This window comes from Tamandua tetradactyla, chromosome 23 (assembly GCF_023851605.1).
Source record: "Tamandua tetradactyla isolate mTamTet1 chromosome 23, mTamTet1.pri, whole genome shotgun sequence".
NCBI lineage: Eukaryota > Metazoa > Chordata > Mammalia > Pilosa > Myrmecophagidae > Tamandua > Tamandua tetradactyla.
In genome coordinates, this window is record NC_135349.1 from 14,740,632 (window position 1) to 14,764,444 (window position 23,813).

Sequence of the window (23,813 nt, forward strand, 5' to 3'; positions counted from 1 at the left end):
GAACACACTCAGTAATTAAAGTTGAATGATTGAAGATTTGAATGATATTTTTCTAATTGATGAAATTGCCGATCCTGCACTCTTCTGGCATTTCAACTTTAATTGCCTACAGGGGAGGAAAAACTCTGATACAATATGGTCTTTGTTTTCCTTCTCTGGGAATATGCAGCATAAAATGAGATAATGATCAGCACATACACACTGGGTAAAAATTTATTCCAAGACATCTCTGCCCCTCTGGTGGGTCGTGTCTGCTGTTCTCCTATGGAATGTGTCAACAGTCTGTCTTCCCAGGGTTCTAGCCTGTCAGGATAACAGGATTTCTGGTACAGCTAGGACAGGCTGGCTCAGGGAAAGAACAACTTTCCATTTTTCAGAGATAATCAGAAGGAGACCAGACAAAATAGCAGAGACAAAGAGGCAAGGTAGGTGGGAGTGAGGTGGAATTTACTGAGCCCTCTTTCACATGCAAATGTTTACGTGGGGCTCTACTTTTCCACCATAAAAGTACAACCTATTTTTAGTGTCAAAGCATGAAAAGCAGTGTCTTTGCACAGGAAAATTATTGTCCCATATGCTCTTTGTCTGAAATGTTTGGACCTTAGAAAAAAAATCATTTCTGGGTGGCCTAATACATCTTCTGCATATTTCCTCACTCAGCAAACATTTACTGAGAATCCTTTGTGTGCAAACACCATACAAGAGACTCTGACATAACAGAAAGGATATATTCAATGATAACTGCTTTTACAGCTTGGTACATCTGTCTTGACCTTGTGGAGAACTCTTAACATAAGCGAGGCTGAGTCTGGCGGAATAAGTGCAGTTCAAAGGGAAACACGATTGAACATCTCTTAGAGACTGAATATCTAAGGATGGATACATGTGCTGAGATCTTTAAAATAGTTTCTTTTCCATTATGCTAAGTGAAAACTCTATGGATGACTGTTTTCTTCGCCAGTGTTTCCATTTTTCTTGACTCTGCCCTCCCTTAAAAAAAAAAAAAAGCCTTTTGAGAACAATGTTTTCTGTTACTGAAGGTATCAATAATTATTAGAAGTAATAATTAATTATTTTTAATTATAATTATGCCCTGTATTTCAGTCCTTTCGGGTTCTTATTTTTACAAATAAGGGCTTTAGGATTCTCGTATTTTTATCTCACATGAATTTCTTTTTTAATTACCATTAATTTTATGCTTACTATTTGCAGATTATTGAAATCTTAATAAAATCCCAGTGTCACCAGAAACTGCCATTTGTTTAGCATGGACCATGACCTACCTCTTTTCTGGAGATGTTCTCTGCCCACCTCCCCCCCCCCCCCCCGCCGTTTTTTAAAAAATATTTTTTTGACACATCTTCACATACATATATTCCATACATGGTATACAATCAATGGTTCACAATCTTATCACAGAGTTGTATAGTTATCACCATGATCATTTTTTAGAACATTGCATCACTCCAGAAAAAGAAATAAAAAGAAAAAAACTCATATATATCATACCCCTTACTCCTCTCTCTCATTGACCTCTAGTCTTTCCATCTACCCAATTTAATTTACCCTTATCTCCACTATTATTTATTTCTATCCATATTTTTTAAATCGTTTGTCCCTGGATTAAAGGAGCAGCAGACAGAAGATTTTCACAATCACTCTAGTTACATTGTAAAAGTTATATCTTTATGGAGTCATCTTCAATAATCAGGGCTACTGGAACACAGCTCAGCAGTTTCAGGTACTTTCCTTCAGCCACTCCAATATACCATAAATTAAAAAGGGATATCTGTAAAATGCATAAAAATAACCTCCAGCATAACCTCTCCACTCTGAAATCTCTCAGCCACTGAAACTTTATTTTGTCTCATTTCTCTCTTCCTCCTTTTGGTCGAGAAGATTTTCTCAGTCCCTTGATGCTGGGTCCCAGTTCATCCCAGGAGTCCTATCCCATGTTGCCAGGGAGTTTTATACCCCTGGTAGTCATGCCCCAAGGAGGGGGTGGGGCAGTTAGTTCACCTGCTGAGTTGGCTGAGAGAGAGAGAGAGGCCACATCTGAGCAACAGAAGAGGTTCCTGGGAATGACTCTTAGGCTTAGTTTTAAGTAGGCTTACCCTATCCTTTCATGGAAGCAAAGCCCAGGATCAAGGGCTTGGCCTATTGACTTGCTTGTCCCCACTGCTTGTAAGAATATCAGAAATACTCCAAATGGGGTAATTAAATATTTCCTCCTTTCTCCTCATTCCCCCAAGGGAACTTTGCAAACACCTCTTTATTCACTGCCCAGATTACTCTGGAATATATTGGAGCATCACACTAACCTGGACAAACCTACAAAAATCTCACACTCTATTCAAATTTCTACGTTCTTAGGTGTTCAGCTAAACTGACCATACAAGTTAAATGAGGTAATGCTACCCAACATATAAATTGTGCACCAAATAGACATCTCTCCCTTTATTCTCACACAGAAGTTGGAGTTTTAAAGTGTGGATGATATTATCCTTTACCCTGTATTTTGCTCTGCCTTAGTCCTATCCAGATCCACTTCCTTCATGTCTCTCCTTGAAGTCTGATTCCTTTTGCAACTTTTTAAAGAGTTCCTGTGTGATGGGGTACTGCTGACTTTTATATCTTCCGAGCAGTGAAGTTCAGAGCAATGAGTTTCAGGTGTCACATGAATATCTGAATTTTCTGGAAATGACCAGTTTATATACAAATAGCTCAGTATCTCAGAATTTAGAAATAAGTTACAACTCCTGAATATATGTGACTGCTATAAGAGCTTACAATCTAAAACCCTTTACAATAAACCCTAACCTGATAACCCGTGCTCTTGACTTCAGTTCACTGAGTTTTTATATTATAGTTATTCCATATGATTGAGGCATGATAATATTTGCCTTTTTGTTCCTGACATTTCATTCAACTTACAGTCCTTAAGGTTCATGCACCTAGTTGCATGCCTCACAACTTTATTCCCTCTTGCAGCTGCTCATTAGTCCTTTGTATGTGTACACTATAGTTCCCCTTTCCATTCTTCAGTAGTTTAACCCTTAGGCCACCTCCATCCATTGTGATTCGGGAACAGTACTGCCATAAACACCAGTGTACAAATGTCCATTTGTGCCCCCACACTCAGTTCCTCCAGGTGTATACTGAGCAACAGGGTTTTAGGAACATATGCAGCCCCACCCCTAGCTTCCTGTGGAACCACCACACTGCCCTCCAAGGAGCTGCACCTCTCAGTTTCCGTACTAATAGTGAATAGGTACATGTCTTTCTCCATGTTTTCTCTAGCACTTGTTTCTCTCTGTTCATTTTTAAATAGTTTTACTCACATATCATACAACACAACCCAAGTATATAGATGCATGCCTTCCCCACTATAATCTATATGAAGAGATTTCATTTTCTAGAAATGGTTTTAAAAACATATGGTCCATTGACCCAATTGTAACCTCTCACTCCTGTAAATCTTACCACAGAATCTTATCATTCTATTTAGATATTGAGCTTTTTGTACTAATTTGCATAAAAGAGAAACCAGAAATATCTTATCACTTTCTGTCATTTCTGTTTATTCAGAAGTAGAAGATTAGTTTCAGTGCAGGTGGAACTTCAAATTCGGAATAGTTGGGTAAAAACTTAGCCCTCAAATTTATAGTGAGATTATAAGAGATTAAACAGTTAAATAACCTCAGGATAGCTATAGAGTAGTTTTCAACCTACTAGTAAGTTTGTTGTTGTTTTCCCCCCCAAAAAAGATAATTTATAAACTGCTTTTTTTGGTTTTGGAATTCCTGAGTTTCTTAGAAACAGTGTAATAAAGGATGGTTTCCCAGTGAACTTCTAGAAAAGCTGTTTGATCTATTAGATTCGAACTTCTAGAAAAGCTACTTCATCTATTAAATTCACTCCTCCTCTCACACTATTCACTATCCCTTGATGTTCATTACCTACATATTTACTCACCATGAACTACTATGCACAGACTTCGTTTTAAGTGTTTGGGATATGTTAGCAAACAAAACAAAAATCTCTGCTCTGGTGGAATGTATGTTCTGGTGGATTCCCTTCTCTGAGGGAATCCAGCTGTGAGCTGCTTCTTCTGAAATGTGCAAACCAGGCCTTTCTTCTTTGCTTCCAGATTCATAATCCCAGCTGCGTATCAGAATTTTTTTACCTGGTTCATTCACAAGCAGTGCAAACGCAACATGTCTCACATTGAACTCTAGAGCTGTTGTCCCAAATTTGCTCTTCCTCTCTAGTTTATTCTCTTAGTTAATGCCCACACCATTTGCTAAGCATCCAAGCCATAAATCTGCTTGTGCTTGAAACCTGGAAATCGTACTCCTCTTCCCCTCACTCTTCATATGTCCTGTGTATTTCTCATCTGTCCCTCTCCGTCCATTGCTTTTACCCTTTCTGCCACTGCTTTAGATCAGGCCCTCCTTCTCTCGGCTAGATCTGACCCTGAGTTTGTTACCTGGCTTCCCAGTCTCTGCTCTCACCACTCTTCAATCCATTCCCCAAATTCCTTCTCATATAATCTTGACGGAATGCAGATTGAATCATGTGACTTGCTTGAAGAATTTTCATGGATTTTTCTTTACTTATAGGTTAACTTCTTTGTTGAGTTTAGAAGCCCACACGTTTTTGTAATGCCTGTAGGAATCTTCCCATCATCTTCTGTTATTCCCTGACCCCCTGCCCCTATCACATCAAAATGTTTCCTAAAGTGCATCTCCACAGATCAGAGTTCCTTCGGCTTTAGTGAGTCTGATCTTGGTTATGTGTCACAAGCACAGTCCTACTGAGCCATAAATTGATTAAACCATCTTCTAAAATAACATATTTTGAAAAGGGCACTTTATTAACCCAGAAAATTTTCAATTTGTTAGAATTTAATGTGGTACAAGAAGAAGTAAAATGAAAAATTTTGAAGTACCCTGGGTACAAGTGTTTGGGTTGATGGACCAAAAGTATTAAAAATTACCAGATTTCTTCATGATGATCATTGCTGGGTACCTCTATCAGGGTGTGGATTTCATTAGAGAAGGCTTTTGTAAATAGAAATGTTATTCAGGTTTAGGAATTGTAGGTCAAAAACTGCTTATACTGAGCTCTTTGGAGGCTTTTCAAATCTCTTTAAGGGATAATTTTTCTTTTATATGAACCGTGGCTTAGGAGTTCAAATCAAGAAAAACTAGATGTGGTCTGAACCTTTTGATTATACTAAGTTAATATTGAAGTAAAAACTTTTATTGATGTGAGGGTATTTCTGTTACCAATCAATTATGTAAATTATGTGAGGATTTGAAAGTGGGATTTATATTGGCTTCTTTTAAATAAGCTGCCTGCAAAAGTGACTACAAATATGCTAAAAGGTATATTTGAAGTAAACACAGTATTATAGCTCTCCTGGCACAATTATTCCGTATTTTGTCTTGATTAGTCAAGGCACAAAGCAAGGATAATCATGTTTATAGAAAACAGGACTTATCAGTGGGGTCCTGGGATTGTAATGCTGGGCTCTTTTATTTGCTCCAAAGTCCACATTATAGTTTGTAAAACTTTGATGTAAAATCTTAGTTTTGTAAGAAAATATTGCCTTTATTATTTCTTCCTAAGATGTAGTGTTCCAGGGTGAAATGGTTTTTTTTGTATTATTATTATTTCTTTTTATGGCACAGGTAACCATTTTAGCAGAAAGAAAAATCTTCAATTTCCTGCCCATCTTCAACATTCCTTATGAGAAAACTGCTCTTGGGGTAGAAATATATCTGGGGATGAAAAGATAGATAATAAATACCTTTCTTTTATGCTCCTAAAATGTGGTCCTTAGGTATTCTTATCTACATCAATCATGATCATCTTTCCTTCTTTGGCAGCCAGGTAAGAGACAAGGTATTAGGTTGGTTGAGCTGTGATTCAGAGAGTGAGAAGCAACTGAACAGTATATTGAACACTTTCACATCGGTTAGGTGCCCTTTACACATAATGTGTTTTGGTTTAGACGATATTATTGTTGATTTTGTAGGTAATTGTTTTAGTTTGTAAGCTGCCAGAATACAGTATATCAGAAATGGAATAGCTTTTGTAAAGGGAATTTAATAAGTTACAAGTTTACAGTTCTAAACCTATGAAAATGTCCGAACTAAGGCATTCAGGGAAAGATACTCTAATTCAAGAAAGGATGATGTGTCTGAAACATCTCTGTTAGCTGGGAAGACACACTGGTCTCTTCCTGGTCCCTTATGCCTGGACTGTTGCTTTCAGTCTCTGTTTCTATGGGGGGTTCCACACTTTGGTTCTCTAGGGCTCACTTTCATCTCTTGGCTTCCTTGGCTCTCCTCAAGTTCTGGCTTGCTTTATATCTCACAGGAAACCACATGGCAATGTCTACTGGGTTCCAAGCAGCTCCAAATATCTGTGTCAGCATCTGTGTCAGCTCTGCTCTCTGCAAAATGTTCCCTCTTTTAAAGGACTCCAGTCAACTAATCAAGACCCACCTGGAATGGGTGGAATTACATCTCAAAAATGTAATCACAATTGGGCATGCCACATCTCCATGGAGATAATCTGATGAAAGGTTCCACCTATGATGTTGAATCAGGATTAAAAGAAAGGGCTCTTCCCGCAAGAATGAAGCAGGATTAAAACGTGGCTTTTATGGGGTGCATAATACTTTCAAACTGGCACAATAATTGAAGACAAACTTTAGCTGTTGCTGTTGAGAAATGCTATTTAGGTTCTTCTTTCAGTAGTCAGGAGATTTTTTATTCAGCACAGTGAAATTATTCCTCCTGGATGTCAAGAGGAAGCTATCTTCCATTGTTCTGTGGCCATGACTAAACACACTTCCGGAGAAATCTTAAGCACTGCATGTAGTTAGAGAGGGGGCAATTTTGTTGTGAATTTGTTCATTGAAGAAAGATTGTTAACAATTGTTGTTAGATTTTTCAGGCTATGTAAACACTTTATTGATCAAAAAGACTGAGAATCAGGAGTCTTGGGTTCCAGGTTCTGCCTTGCTAGTAGCATGTTGTCAGTCCTTAGCCAAGTTATTGTTCCTCTTTGACCCTCAGTTATTATGGTAACGTGGGGACCTGGAATATGTGTAAAGACGTTATAAGTGCTGGAATAGTTAAAATTTCTTTTTCCTTGAAAATATTAAAGAATAGGTCTTTTTTCTTTAAACTTCTCATTTTGAAATAATTTCAGACTTACACAAGAGTTGTAAAATAATACAAATCCCTTGCAGAGAACCCAAACATACTTCCTCCTCCCCTCAGATACCCAGATTCACTTGTTAACACTTTGTCACATTTAAAAAGTAGGTTTTAAAACATGAATTACCTGTACTTTGGTGATATTTTTTTTGATGAACTTACAATTAGGTATATAATAAGTACATATTTATTAGAGTCTACTTTGCAGTAATGTCTCACTTTCGTAAAATTATTGCCTATAGTGATTAGACTACTGTAGATAGCAGTGGTACCTTAGATGGAAAATTTTTAATGTTTTAATGCTCATACATAATGTTTTTAGCAGATGATAAAAGCCTTTTGCTGAGAAGAGATTAATATGAGATGGTGGGACCTCTTTGTTGGGGACAATACCTGTCAGCACAGATCTGAGAGTTGTGAGTTTAGATCTTTCAAATGGAAATCATGGAAATTACTTCTTATGACTAATTCATGGTGAAGTAACTTAATGATATTATCTCTATATGTAACTGTTAACCACTAGCCCATATTCTTGGACCCTGTGACATTAATTTTTAGTTTGGTTTTTAGTTTTCTTTTCTGGTTTTGCGAAAATGTAAATACTTGGAGATATGCATTGATCTAAAGAAACATTCTTCTTTTGGAAAATCATTTCCTTTACCCTATTTATATAGAGTGAAGAAACTGTATCATTGGGACTGCTCAGCAGTCATTCAGTCAGATCGGTCCCTGTGCTAGGTTTTCTGTATTCTTCCAGGTGAGCCATATTCCTTCAGTAAATAGTGTGTTTCATATGCCTGGAACTTTGTTGCTTATGTGGGAAACATGAGAGAAATGTAGGAAATGGTGTCTGTTTTTCAGGGTCTCATTCTTTGGGTTCCTAATTACAACTTAACAACTTTAAGTAATAACTACTTAAAGTAGATAAACTAAAAAATATGCTTTTGAAAAGTTGTTGAATGATAGATATGCTCTTAGTTTCTTACTAATCTCCCTTGTGGTTTTTATAATGGCATTTATTTTTCTTGGGAGAATTTCCTTACAGCTGTATTTGTGATCTTGGGCTAGGATTTATGAGCTGCTGCCATAAAGGTTTCCCAGTGGCTTTGTAGTCAGACGTGGAAGGTTGTGTGTGGATTGTTTTCTTATTGTTAATATGTGAGGATTTTTCCTAATCAAAATAAATACATAAGTTGTTTTTCTCAACTTTCTCTTTCTTGGATTGTGTGTGAATTGTGAAAATTTCTTCTTGAGACTTTTAAGGGAGAAATTATCAAAGCAGAATACATTGCAATTGTCAGTGTGGCTGTATCTTTTGGTTTTTGTTCTTCTGTTTCAAATTTTGTGATATCATAAGAAATGGAATTTGCCATTTTAACACTTAGACTGTATAGGACAGTGAAAGCTGTAGAGTTTTTATAGATTCCCTTATAAGGTTGAGGATTTGCCATTCTTTTCTTAGTTTGCTAAGAGTTTTTTTTTTTTTTAAATCAAGAATGGATGCTGAATTTTGTCAAATGCTTTCTCTGTATCTATCAAGATGATTATATGGTTTTTCTTTTCCGGTTTGTTAATATGGTGAATTACAATGATTTTTGAATGTTAAACCAACCTTGTGTTACCAGGTTAAACCCCACTTGGGCACAGTATATTACTTTTAATATATTCTTATATTTGATTGTGAAAATATTTTTTTGTCTTTACATCGGTGTTCATGAAGGAAAGTGTAACATTTTTGTCAGATTTTGGTATCAAGGTAATGCTGGTCTCATAGGGCAATTAGGAAAATATTCCCTCCTCTTCAATTTCTTGGAACAGTTTGTGTAGAATTTTTACAATATTTTTTATTAGTTAAAGAAAAAAAAGTTAGGTAGCATTTATCAGTGAAGTCGTCTGTGTTGGAATTTTCTTTGTGGGAAGGAGTCTAATTATATATTCAATTATAAGATAAATGATGTTTTAGTTTCTTTTTGTTTCCTTTGTATGCCATATGGTGGGGGTCACATTTCATTCTTTTTCCGTGTTAATATCCTCTTACTGCAGTATATTGATTTCTTTTTTAGTATGCTTGGTAGTCAATGTCTTCTGCAAATTTGTTCGTTTCATCTAAGTTGTTGAATTTATTGACATAAAGGGGAATACGTCAATATTTCATAAAGTATTTTCTCATTATATGCTAAATATCTTTTGATTCTATAGTGGTCCTATATCCTTTATTGGTAGTCTCTGTCTCTCTATATCCATTATGACTGGAAATTTATCAAGTTTATTGGCCTTTTCAAAGAACTAGCAGTTGGTTTCATTGTTAATTTCTTCAATGTTTTTCTATTTTCTGTTTCATTGATTTCTCTTTTTCCTTCTTATTTTGGGTTTAATTTGCTTGTCTTTCTAGTTTTTTAGTGTGAAAGCAGAGGTCACTGATTTGAGACCTCCCTTTTGGGGGGTGGGGGGGTGCGTGTTATGGGAATAGGGTCTCCTGCATGGAAGGCAAGCGTTCTATTGCTGAATCATCCATGCACCTCCCCCTTCTTTTTTAATGTAAGTGTTTAATGCTATAAATTTCCCCTTAATACTACTTTAGTTGCTCCCCATAAATTCTGATGTTAAGCTTCCAGTTTTAATTCAGTACAAAATACTTTCTAATTTCCCTTGTGATTTCTTATTTGAGTCTTGTGTTATTTAGGAAGTATGCTGCTTACTTTACAAATTATTTGAGAATATTTTGAGAGATCTTTCTGGCATTGATTTCAAATTTAATTCGTTTTGATCAGAAAAAAATCCCTGTATGTCTTTAGTCTTTTAAAATGTGTTAGGACTTGTTTTATGACCCAGAATGTGATCTGTCTTTATAAATATTTCCTGTACACTTGAAGAGAAAAAAATGGTCCCTGAAGTAGGTAGATGGGAGTGTTCTATAAATGTCAATAAAGTCAAGGTGGTTCATAGTGTTGGTCAGTTCTACTTCATTCTTGCTGATTTTTTGCCTATTCTATCAAGGGAGGGTTTTTGAAATCTGACTGTATTTGTGATTTTATCTATTTCTCCTTGTTGCTCTGCCAGTATTTGAAATTCTGTTATTAGGTACATAAACATTTAAGAGTACTCTGTTGGCTTGATTGTTGCTCCCTTTATTAGTATAAAATAAGTTCTTCTACCCCGATAAGAGTCTCCTCTGAAATCTCCTTTGTCTCATATTGATATTTGTACTGTCTGCTTTTGAGTAGTGTTAGGGTGCTTTATCGTTTTTCCATTTGATTAGATTTAATGCAGTTGCATTTTATACTTAAAGTGCCTTTCTGTTAGGTCACATATAGATAGGTCTTGGTTTTTTAAAATCCAATCTGGTAGTCATTGACTTTTAATTGAAATATTTAAACCATTTACATTTAATAAGATTATTGATACTTACTTTTGAGTCCATCATGTTACTATTTGTTTTCTATTTATCCCATCTGTAACTTTGTTTCCTTTCCTCTTGTTTTCTGCCTTCTTTTGGATTAATAGGGTACTTTTAAGGTTCCATTTCATCTCCTTTGTTAGCTTATTAGCTATAATCCTTTTATTTTATTTTACTTTTTGGTGGTTCTTTGAGGGCTAATAATATTTTTAACTTATCAAAGTCTACTTTCAAGTGATAATATATTTCATTATATGTAATGTGAGAATGCTACTATAGTAGCATCCCTTTCCTGCCTTACGTTTACTATGTCATAAATTGTACTTTGTATACGTTATAGACTCCATAATACATTGTTATGTTTGTTTAAAAAGTGAAGTATATTTTAAGGAGATTTAAATAATAAGAAAGATATGTATTTCTTAATTTGATTACCATTTCTGGTGTCCTGAGTAGATCTGATTTACACCTGTAATCATTTTCTTTGTGACTTCTTTTAATATGTCTTCTTCATGGGGTCTCCTGGCAGTGAAGTCTTTGAGCTTTTACATGTCTGAAAATATCTTTATTTTGCTTTGCTTTTTTTTTTTTCGTGTGCTGTATGGTGTGGGGGTCACATTTCGTTCTTTTTCCTTGTGGGTATCCCTTAATTGCAGCATCATTTGTTGAATTTTTTTTTTTTTTTGGAGCGGTGGAGAGGAAGTGCATGGGCGAGGAATCGAACCCAGGTCTCCTGCATGGCAGGTGAGAATTCTACCACTGAACTACCTGTGCATCCCCTAGCTTAGAGTTCTTAGTGGACAGTCCCCCTCTCCCCAATGTTTTTTTTTTCCGCTCTTACTTTAAAGGTATTGTTCTACTATCTTCTCTCATTGTTTCCCGAGAGAAAACTTTCATGCTATTCTTTAACTCAGTTCCTCTTAACATGATTTTTCTTTGGTTAACTATTAAGATGTTCTATTTATCATTGATTTTGAGCATTTGATTATTTTATGCTGTGGTACAGTTTTTTTCACATTTCTTGTTATTGGCACTTGTTGAGTTTTTTTCATCAAATTTGGAAAATTTTGGTAATTTCTTCAAGATACTTTTTTCTGCCTCCACTGCTTTTAGGGATTCCAGTTACTCAGATATTATATTGCTCAGGGTTGTCCCCATAGTTCCTAATGCTCTTTGATTTTACTTCATTTTTTTTCCCTTATTTTTTTTCTTCTGCTACATCTACTCTGTCATTAATCCTATTCATTGTATTTTTCACTTCAGATGTTTCAGTTCTAGAAGATCAATTTGAACATTACAAAAAAAATTTCTGTATCTCTACTTAACTATTTGAACATATGGAATACAAATATAATAATCGTTTCAAGATCCTTGTTTACTCATTCTAGCCTCTGTCAATTCTGGGTTGATAGCAGTTTTTTAATTGTCTCAGAATGGGTCATGTTTTCCTGCCTTTCCTGTCTCTATATGCCTGGTAATCTTCAATTGGATGCAGTCATTGTGAATTTTACCTTTATGGATACTGTATGTTTTTGCATTCTTGTAAGTCTCTTTTAGCTTTGTTATGGGATGCAGTTAAGGTAATTGGAGACAGTTTGATCCTTTTGAGATTTTCTTTTTATAATTTGTTAGGTAGATCTGGAACAGAATGCTGTCTAAGAGTGATTATTCCCCAATACTCTTATAAGACATTCCTCCGTATTTTGTCCAATACACTGTGAAGTTTTCCATTCTCCCTGGTGGGAGCATACTGTTCACAGCTGTGAACTCCTAGCTATTTTCTTTCTAGTACTGCTAGCCTTGGTAGTTTCTTCCTGTTCATGCACTGATGTGTACTGTGGTGATTCTTTGCCGATCTCTGAGGTTCTTGCTCTGTGAAGTTCTGTTTTCTCTAGTTTTCCATTCTGTGAACTCCAGCTGCCCTCAGAATCTCCTTAAACTCAGTCTGTCTCTTCAACTCAGGGAATCTTCCTGGCTCCACCTCAGTTTCCCTTTCTTATGCTGCACACTGAAAATTCTCTTCAGACAGTAATTAAGTAGTAATAGAGCTTTCTTCATTTGTTTCCTGTATCTCACAGACCACTATTTTCTATTAACTCAGGTGCTGTCTTAAAAATGTTTATTCTTAAATTTTGATGACTGATTTTGTTTGCTTTAGGCGGGAGGGTATATCTGGTTCGTGTTACTCTTGACCAAAATTATTCACCCCTATTTCTTTTAATGATGTCACTGACCCTCCCTTCTCAACCAAACTCAAGATCATAATTCATTCTTCTTTGCCTTCTCTTTTGGGCTACAGAGTCCAAAGACTCTCCAAATCCTGTTAGATCTTGCTTTCTAATTATTTGACATTTCTGTTACTGAACAAAGATGGTGGATTCTTTTGCCCCTGTGCTCATAGGACCAATACATGAAACACCAGGGTTTCAAAGAGAGAAAATTGTTACTAGGTGTGAAACAGGTGATCTGATGACCTACAGGCTTAAAAATCTGTCTCCCCAAACTGCAGTAATTCTGATAGTTTTATAGCATTAAAAGATGTACAGGTTTAAGGATAATGAGCACAATGGCCCCAGATAATATGATTAGAGGCGATTTAATGATTGAGCATGCACAGATTAATTTCATGCTGAGTCGCAGAATGAAAGAAAGGAGCAGTCTTAATATAATGATTGGCATGATTTTTAGTATTATAATGAGGTATAGGTGACTTGTTGATTGCATGTCAAGTGAGCCCATTTTGGTTAGATCCAGTTTCAGTTATCAAGATAAGTTTGGACTTCGGATGGGTTAGTTCTGGGCCGACCCAAGATCCTTCATTAATAAACATTAAGACTCTAAAGTTGAAAAACTGAATAAATGGGTATAAGTGAAGGTTAGTCACAAGGTTTTTGCAATCATAAGGGCACAACATAAAGGTTATACAATCATTATCAGAGATCAGGGCAGCTGGATTACAATTTAAAGATCTCAGGTATTTCTTTCTGTCTATTCCAATATACCAGAAAACAGAAAAGGAGTATCTGTATAATGATTCAGCAATCAAAATCATCCCTTAGCTTCTCCTCCTGATTTCTTGAGCACACTTCTATTGTATTTGATACTGACAATCCTTATATAAACACAGCCGGGAATAATAAAACATCATTGGAAAGGAGGGAATAGCATCAGAATAGTCAAAAGTTCTGATGCCCTAGCACTACTTCCTGTAAGTAAGCAGTTGGGGAGTATTTCTTGACACGTTTTCAGTGTAAGATTTACATGTCCTCTATGTTGACAGAGCAGAATTATTTCATGATGAGTATATTTGGGTATTTTAAAGATAATATCTCCTCCCCCCCCTTTTACCTTTTACCCCCACTGCTTTGCGTACTGCTTGAAACCAGACTTATTGTTGCATCTCCAAAACCTAGTACAGTGACTGGCATAAGGGTATTTAATATTTGATGATTTAGACTGAGTAAGTAGAGTTTTAGGCTTCCTGTATTGTTAATGTTTTACCTACAATATCTGCATGATAAAGAATCTTAACTGTCTCTACACTATAATACAAACTACATCTGCATCATTGTAACTTGCTATTATGTAACTTTGGTTTGTTGTGAAAGAGCTGTCAATGAATGAGCTCTTCAAGGCTTGGAATTACTAGTTTACTGTTGTTCTGCCATTGATCAGAATATCTGTCATTTCCACTCTGCTGTATTCTTCATGATATTTTGCTGTGATCAGAGAATCGTTTAGAGGTGCAGGGTTTACTGAATCTCTCTTTTTGACCTTGTGTTGACATCGCTGACCTGGTGGGAACCAACCAGAATTTCTTCCTTCTCTTTGTCCTGCCAATCTTATTTTTCCAAACCATTTGCTACCTTCTCTGACACCACCTCTTCTTCTCATGATCCAAATGATGTTTTAGAGGGAAAAGAAGAACATAGAGATCAGTTTTTTTATTAAACTCTGCCCAGAAAAACTGTATAAAGAGTTCTTAATGATAAATGACTATCCCTTTGTTAGAGGACCTGCCAATTTGAGCAGTTTGCTACATACCTTGGCTGGGGAATCTTAGAATTTATGACTTCCTTTTTAATTTGTCTTTTCGTTACTGGAACAAAATGACTTTGTTTTCCTTTTAATGCTCTTCTCCTCCTCACAACTGTTGTGATTTTTCCTCCTTGAACACTCAAAGTATTTTTCACAATCTCCCCAACCCTGTGGGTTGGATGGGTGTGTTTGAACACTGTGTATGTAGGTTTCTGTGATGTGTGTATTTATATTTTTACTAGTGTTGGATTCTTACAATTACAGAAAGATGTATAACTTGATTGCATTGCATGGTTCTGGCTCCCTCTGCAGCCCCAAATGGAAAAGTGCTTTGTTGTCCTTTGTTGCTGAAAAATCCAGCTTCCAGGCTTCTTTTTTTTGAGTAGAGCATCCCTGCTGGTATACAAGCAAAGGCTGTGATTTTAGACTTAGAAGTGAATTTTTTTGGCAGGGTTTATTGAAGACTGAAATCACGTCTCAGAAGAGCTCCAAGAGGTGAGGAAATGGAGAGACTAGAGAGAAAAGGGCAAAAGGGGTCAAGTACAATTGCAGAATCTATTTAGGAAATTGGAAGGTTGATCTACTTATTGGTATTTGCTGTAAACTTTTCTAAAATATCAGAGAGTTGCAGGTTAGAAACCTAGAGCTATTTTAGAATTTCCAGGGCTTTTTATTTGATTGTACACCTAGAACTTTAATGCACAGCTTACGTTGATGAGTAGTGTGATTTGGCCTCCAGTGTTGGCCTGACTGTTGAACACTCAGCGTGACTTTGGCTTGACATCTTTTGGATTTAAGTTTCTACTTCAGTAAAATGAATGAGTTAGACAAATGATTGTTAAATTTTAATCCTAATTTATGAGTCTGTGATAGCAGCTTAATTTATTGGTTTTTAAGGTACTCTTGAGATTTAGTTTTTTTCCAAAAATCTAGAGCTGCTGTTCCAGCAGAATATCTTCACACATTCAGTGCAGTGAAGTAACATTGTGTACATTCAAGGGTGCCTACTGGGATGCTGGTGTGCTCAGTTTCTCAGTCTGGATATTGATTATTTAAGTGTTTTCAGTGTGTAAATATTCATTATATTTCTGTGTGCATTTTTCTATTTATATGTCATACTTCAATAAAAATGTTTTCATAAGAAGTCTCGTGTTAGTTACATGCTGCTTTAGAACATTAATCAAAATACTGCTTATATAAGTAATGGCATGTGTGTGTATACAGAGTTCTACTCTGTGAAATAGTGCCTGTCTCAAGTCACACCACATTAAGTGTTGTTTTCTTTAAAGCACATGTTCATATTGAGATTTTTAAGATGACTTGTATTCAGTAAGCAATTAAAATGTTTATGTAATCAATTCATGCTTTCAGAATTATTTCATTTTTATAAAATAAGTTTTTGATTCTTGATACAGTGGCCTTTCGCATGTAAGAGTTCAGCATTGTTTGTTTTCCTTTGTGTAACACTTTAAGGACTTAGGATCTCTATGAATTGTTAACCTGTGTTGCTTTTTGATCCAACTAACATATATTAACTTTCTTGGAAAGTCTCTGACAATGTTGATTCTGTTTGAAAGAAGTATTATACATTTTTAGAATGCAAAAAGTAGGCAGGTATTATAGGCTTTTTTATTTCCTACTTCTCACTTTCCTTTCCCATCTTCTGTGCTTTCCTTGTATAAATCCCATCTGTATTTTCTTAAAACCTTTGACCATTTCCTTTTGTACTGCCACAAAACCTTTTCCACACTTAGAAGAATAAAACCAGACGTTATAGTTTGAAAAAGTAGTGAATAATTGTTAAAATTCTGCACTGGTTTGTGCTGTTCTCTAATTTGGCTGTAAAGGTCTAATCTAGAGAATTGTTATTTTTGCTGTTTATATTAAACAAGAAAACAATTAATTGCTGGCTCTAGTTTCTATCCTGGAGTGAAACTTATAGAGCACTGTTGATTTCAGTGGGAATCAGTAAGCTTAAACTTTTCTCCAAATGTCTCCCCAAACAGTTTCCCTGACTTTATGTTGAAAGGTCTGTAACCTATGGAAGCAGATGTGTCAGTAAGAAGGACAGGAGCTGCTCTTCCCTGAGGAGTGTCTCAGGGCAGCTAGCTGATTTAGAGCTCTGTAGAGCGTGCAAGATTTTCGTGTGGCATGTTTCTCCCATAGCTCGTGTGTTGCAGTCATAGAATCTGACCCTGAGGACAGCATTTTTGTTTTGAGTACGCATTGACCTCTTTTTCTGGGTTGAAAACAGTGAAGTGTATCAGTTTTGGTAGCTTGGGTTATAAGCAACCTAAATTAGTTTGAAGTGGAATTATCCTGATGAAAGGGCAGTTGAAAGCCCTTGACACTGGACAGAGAATTGTCTAGTGTCTAATCTTGGCTCAAAATGCACCAGACATAATGAGAGTCATTATGAACTGTTGATCTCCTACCCCTCCCCTCAGCAGATCCTATTAGACTTGCAAAAATAGCAAACACTGTGTGTGCTTGGCATGGTGCCTGCTGTGTACTAGAGGAAGAAAGCGTACCTTGTTTGCTCTCCAACCAGATACTGGTGCATCGTGTTACAGCTCTGCTTGGTTCTGAGCATCTCTGTTCAGTCTCATCTTGACAGATGCTGTCGTTGCCACCCCTTAGCAAGACAAATGCAGTCACTCTGCTGGAGTTGGCTTTTGCCCAGCTGTGCTTGTCCGTGCCCTGAACTGCTGTGGTTGTGTACCTGTGGAAAGGTAACAGCCTGTGGGCCTTATCTTGTGTCATCTTTTACACATTACGTTATGAGCTTTGGTCACTTCTGAAGGAGAAGTTATTCTTTTGCTTTGCTCAGGTAAATATATGAGCCTTGAACTTACTTCTTCTGTTACAAAAACAGATGTTTGTTAGGCACCTGCTAAAGATACCCCAGTAGTTCCTTTCCCTCTAGAGATTCATGATTTCTGTAGCTAGAAATAGATGCAGTCACATAATCATGATCTTTATAGCTATGTGCATAGAGCATTCTGGGAACACAAAGGAAGAAGGGGATTTCTGAGAATGTGTATCAGGAAATGTTTTACTTTGTAAGCTGCTGGAATGCAATATACCAGAAATGGAACGGCCTTTAAAAAAGGGAGTGTAATAAGTTGCAAGTTTACAGTTCTAAGCCTGTAAAAAATGTCTAAACTAAGGCATCATAGAAAGATACCTTAATTCAAGAAAGGCCAATGCATCTGGAACACCTCTGTCAGCTGGGAAGTCATATGGCTGGCATCTACTGGTCCCTTCCTCCTGGGCTCTGTTGCTTTCAGCCTCTACTCCTGTGGGGGCACCTCACTTTACTTCTCCAGGGCTGGCTTTCATCTCTTGGCTTCCCTTGGCTATTTCTAGGTTCTGGCTTGCTTAAGAAGATGGCAACATTCTGTTGGGCTCCAAGCATTTCCAAACATCCATGTCTCAGTTCTCCACATGCCCACATCTGTGTCAGCTCTACTCTGAAGTTTTTGTCTACTCTGCTGTCAGCTCTCTTCAGAATGTTTCCTCTTTTAAAGGACTCCAGTAAACTAATCAAGAACCAGATGGAATGAGGAGAGTCACGTCTCTATCTAATCAAAAGGTCACACCCACAAATCACATCCACAATTGGGTGTGTCACGTCTCTGAGGAGAAAATCTAATCAAAAGCTTCTGCCCTGCAGTATTGAATTAGGATCAAAAGAAACGGCTGCCTCTACAAGATTGAATCAGAATTAAAACATGGCTTTTCTGGGGGTATATAATATTTTCACACTGTCATAGGGAGTCATCTCATGTGGGGCAGGAATGTTAAGTAGAGCCTGGAAGGGATGGCGTGTGTTGTTGTTGGGTCCCAGGTACAAGAGACGTGTCTTGGCATGAGCATGGAGAACCTATGTTGGGGTTTCATCTGAAGGCTGAAGGCAGTGGGGAATTGTTACCTATTTTTAAAAGAGATGAGTCACCTCCTCAGATGTGCTTTTAAGAAGCATTACTCTGGCAACATTTTGGAGATAGGGAATATATAAAAATGGTGAGAGTTGGGGGAGTGCTAGGCTATTCAATTAGAAGATAGGAGCCTAAAAAATATAGAGATCCTGAGCTAATATAAAGCAATTAGGGATAGAAAGGGATTGAGAGAGACATTTAAGAATCATAAATATAAGACTTGGCTAGCAACTATCTATTAAGACAGTGAGAAGGAGAAAATGTGTATAAGGAAGGAATGTCTGAGGTTTCCAACTAAGACTCCTAAGAGACAGTATTTACAAAGGAAATAGGGAAGGTAGGGCATATTTGAGGGATGTATTCTGATTTAATTTTGGTCAAGCTGACTTGAGAGTTCCTGTGGAATATATAGGTATCAGTGGGTAAAAAGCATTGTGAAGTTTGGGACCAATCTTCAGAAGAGCCCATGGCTAGGCACACAGATTTCTAGGATAACTTGAGTGTTATAAGTTTTAGTCAGAAATTAGATGCTTGATATTGAAACCCTGTAATCCAAGTTCATGTAAATCCATGTCCTGCGTTGTATTGAGGGGGGTAGGACCAAAATTAGAGACCTCATGTTACTTGCTAAAACAGCCATTTACTGTGCTTGGCTCTTGTGTCCAGAAACCCATTTACCAAGATCCTATCTGACTTTGTGCAACAGGGATAATATATTTGCCATTTGGAAACTCATTCTCCAGGACCACAGATTGGAAATTTCCAGCCTCTACTAGGACTGGGCCTTTCTGGAAAAAATCCTGTTGTTATTTTTTATCCCAGTAGATGAGGTAGTTAATATTTCTTCTCTACATTCATCTATCAGTATACATTTTGTAGAAAGCAACTGAAGTTTTTCCTCTAGAGCCCCAGGTCTCTTCTCTTTCGGTTCCCCTCTATAGGCTTTTGACCCATCTTGGTCAGTCTGCTGTCTTTTTCCACTTGACTTGCAACATCTGCTCACTGGGACCCACAAATATTTCTTGGCTGCTTTCTCTCTCCCCCTCCCACAGTCTGCCCCCCCCCCCCAAGGGAATTTCTGGGTCAACTCCAATGTGCTTATACCCTACAATGAGTTAACAATCTATAGAATGGACTTTAATGTTAAAAGCACTAATGTGAGAGTCTAGAATATGAGCCACAGTTCCACTTAAGTGATGTATATACAGATTATTTTAGTAAACTCAGGAATTACTAATTGTTATCTTTCTTTTCTTCCCTTCTCTCTCTCTCCCTCCTTTCTCTCCCCTCCCCTCCCTTCTCCACCCACCTTGCTGTCCTCCCCCAACCTGACTCCACCGAGGACAAGCAGGATGATGAGGCCCAGAAGATTGGTTGCTCCTAAGAGGCATGTGTGATGTAGGAGTAGCCAATGACTTAACATGAGAAGGCATGAGAGAGTGTGAGAGCAATCTCAAAGGCCAGTCTCCCTTTAGGTTTTTCCTGACCTTGTAAAGACTATTACTTCGCATCTTGAACTGCCACAGAATTTGAGAGAAGTTAGCAAGTTGAAAATTGAAGCCAGCTTATTAAACCATTTTGGCCACAGATAAGACTGTTCCGGATAGAGATGAACAGGTAGATATACCTCAGGGAGGGGTTAGGTCTGGGATTCAGGGCCTGTTTTATACAGGCCTTCTCATGCTACTGGAAAACAAAGATTCTTGTTTCCATGGTGCTGATTCATGGAATAGTGTGGCTTAGCTGTCTTCCAAATCTTTCTGGGCAAGGATGATGAAAAAGGAACATAACAGGATCTGTCTGGTGGGACAGCAAAACAGAGTACATATTAAATCTGGTTGTTTGAAACATGGTCATAGATAAGATACCCTCAGACCAAACTTTTGAGTCCACTTGTATGGGAGGATTTTGGAAGTTTTCTCTCTGGGACCTGGGAGCATTGGCTTCTTCCATACTGGAAAAGAGCTTAGTCATCACTGTTCCTATTCCTGACCACAATATTAGGCTTTTAATTATTACCATTATTTTATTGAGTAGCAGTGTTTCCACCAGAAAACGTTATCACTTCTCTAAAGAGTGAACACTGCAATGTGAAATGCTTCAGGGTCTCTTTCTTGCTGTTTCTGTGCCCTTGTACCGATTTTGGTGAAGTCCCCACCTCACTGGGCATGGAGACTTTGTCTTTGTCAGTAGTTCTCATCTTTAGGTACTGAGTTTGAAATGTGACGAGAGGCAATGGGCACTAGGAAAATTCTGGTACTGTAAGGATTGGAGCATGTGTGGGGGGGTGATAAGAAGTTTTGGGGTGCGAGGTCCATGTTATATATCTGAGCTACTTCAGAAACTTCTTCTTCTTCTTCTTTTTTTGAAGGCATCTGTATCTTCAGGATCATCCTGCTCTCAATAAATATATTTTTCATCACTTTAGAAATAATCCTCTTAAAGCCCTTCCTTAAACACATGAACACGTAAGGGCTTCCCATTACTTGTTGGGCCGAATTCTGAAATGTATGATCTAATTAGTCTAAAAACAAAAGACCTTTTAGTCTTGTCAAATAAGGCCCCCTGTTTTCCCTAGCATTCTTGCTAGATGCTCCCTCTTTCTTTATCTTCCCGCTGCTCTTGCTTCTTTTCTGTAAAACTTCAAATTTGACATGTTCTTTAGCACTGTGCTCACCGCTTGACCCTCTTTAGGAAGTTTCCTTGACTCTTACGGGCCACATCATTCTTTTCTTCTTTCTGTTTGTATTCTGGTAGATGGGAAATATGTTTTTGTTTTGCTTTATTTTTTTAACATGGTTCCCTCATACTTTTCTAGAATAAATGGATTAGTGAGTCATATACTTGATGCACAATGTACTCACCAAATTGTGGGAATATAAAATAATCTTAAGGCGTGACTTTGCACTGAAAGTGTCTTCAGTATAGTTAGGAAGCAAAACTAAATCGGAATAAGATAAGAAATAACTGAATGTAGCATCTGATACAGATAAAAGGGTAGTACAGTACAGGTTAACTCACATGTGGTGAACATGAAGGGTGGATAGTGGAAAAGGCTAAGTATGGGCCTAGCAGAGTGGAGGGAGTATAGTATGTAGGTGAGGTAGTGGGGGAGTATCCTAGATGGAGTAGCAGCCAGGCACAGGGATTAGGCTAAGAAATGGGGATCAGTTATAGGTAGGTGGTGAGTCGGACAGTGAGACAGAAACACGTGGACTGGTTAGAAGGCAGAGAAACTCAAATTACAAGAACTAACCAAAAAGGTGACTGGTATAAGTCAGCAGTGCTCACAGTGGGAAGGATGAGGAATGGTGACATGGGAAAATATATCAAAGAAAGAGATGACAGTGCCCTGCTGACAGATTAGTGCAAGCCTTGTGGGGACTGCTGATCATCTTTTAAACTGGAACACTATGTTATATGTATATCTGATTGAAGCAAATCCAATTTATAAAGATCTAGATTTCATAGTAATATAGTACATTTGCACAGCAAAAGGAACTTTTAATACATCGTGCCATTTTGTCATCAACATCTGTGTCACCTGCCTTACCTATCAATGCAGGTGATACCTACTAACTTTGTAAACTTAAATAATTTGTTGAATGCTCATAATGACTCTGATGAATGATTCAGTGACTAAAATCCAAAACTACTTTTTTCTCCCCATTCATTTTGAAGGCCAGGAATCTTTGCTTTAATGGAATATTATAAAAGAATCTCTCTTAAATGTTAAACTCCCTTATGGGTTAAACCATTCTTGTTTCCAAAAAAGCAATATAACATCACACTTCTGGAACTCTTACTGTCTAGTAGGTCCACTGTACCCTTCCCACCCCCCGTCTTTGCCTGGGTCTTCGCAGTCTTGCTGCAGTGGCTGTGGCAGGCTGAGCTCACTTATATCCTGCCAGAGGATAAATGTGATACCCTTTCCTTTCATGAAGCACTGTCTGTGAAAAGTGAGCCCTTTGATCCACAGTCTTCCCTGCAAAGCTAAAGGAAGATTAAGAAATACCTCTGTGTAGATGAATATTGGATGAAGTTTATATAATTTAAACTTACTCTCATGCTAACTCTTTCACTCAGTGGAGAGACAGGAGAAACGTGTACAGTCATAGTTCCCTTTAAGCATGAGGTCCTTTTCATCTACGTAGGGCAGAGCTTGAGAATTAAATAAATGCTAATTGAAGATTGTTGTTTCCCAAATAATGTTTTCTTTTATAACCATGTTGAATTAAATATGCTGAAATGGAATTAGGATAAGTTAGTATCTGTGTTTTAGGCTTTGGAGTTATAGTGGTGAAAAGGGAGATATTCAGCTAGCATTAACTTAAACAGCAGTGATAATACTACCAGCTAGCATTCATTGAGTGTTTTCTATGTGTCAGGTTTTATTCTGAATGCTTTTCATGTACTTTAATTTTCGTAAGAAACTTATGAGGCAGGTTATATTATTATCCCTGCCTTACAGATAAAGAAACTGAGACCCAGAGAAGTTAGCTTGCCCTGGGTCTCACAGCATATATATTAAAGCCAGGATTTGAACCCAAATATACTGGCCACAGCCTGGGCTCTTAACTTCTTTGCTGTATTACCCATGATAAGACAGGCAGATTGTTACTAAATCCTTCCAAGTGCAATGAATGTTATGTAGGGGAGTAACATTCAAGCTTTAATAGCTTGAATTATAACATCAAGCTGTAATAGTTTGAATTAACCAAGGTAAGGGGAAGCTGGGAAGGCTTTCCTGAAGAAATGTCCTTTAGTGAAGTATGAAGAATGAGTAGAAACTTTCTAGGTGAGGAGTAGTGGGAAAGAATATTCAAGCATCTGTGGTGGTCATGAGGCTGGAAATAATTTGGCTATTTTGAAAATAAGTGAACGGAGCCTGCTAGAATGGAAAGAGAGAGTGAGGTAGAATGTGTCATAGAGTTAGGCTGGCAGAGGCCACATCACCAAGGTCTGTGTAGGTCCTGCTTTGAGGATATGGGACTTGGAGCTGTAAATGGTTAAGGGTGAGGGAAGCATTAAATGGGCTGAACCATGAGGGTGATGGGATATGATGTGCATTTTAGAAAGGTGTTTTTGACTACTGGTGTGTCTGGTGAATCCTAGATGACCTGAGAGTACAGACAGGAGGCAGGTGTGCTGATCCTCCTGGGAGCTTATAGTGGCTTGGACCAGAGTAGGAGCAACGAGAAT

General features: G+C 37.4%; 1 protein-coding gene and 1 long non-coding RNA gene across 5 annotated transcripts in view; one reads left to right on the top strand and one right to left on the bottom strand.

Moving 5' to 3' along the window:
- The window catches only part of AUTS2 (activator of transcription and developmental regulator AUTS2), a 1,196,629-nt gene that overhangs the window by 322,155 nt on the left and 850,661 nt on the right, over positions 1-23,813 (top strand). The window lies entirely within an intron of this gene.
- Positions 206-20,304, bottom strand: LOC143667145 (uncharacterized). Its single transcript, XR_013167893.1, has 3 exons — positions 20,099-20,304; positions 17,202-17,392; positions 206-990 (listed from the first exon to the last, which is right to left on the bottom strand). It is a non-coding gene; the product is annotated as an uncharacterized LOC143667145 (long non-coding RNA).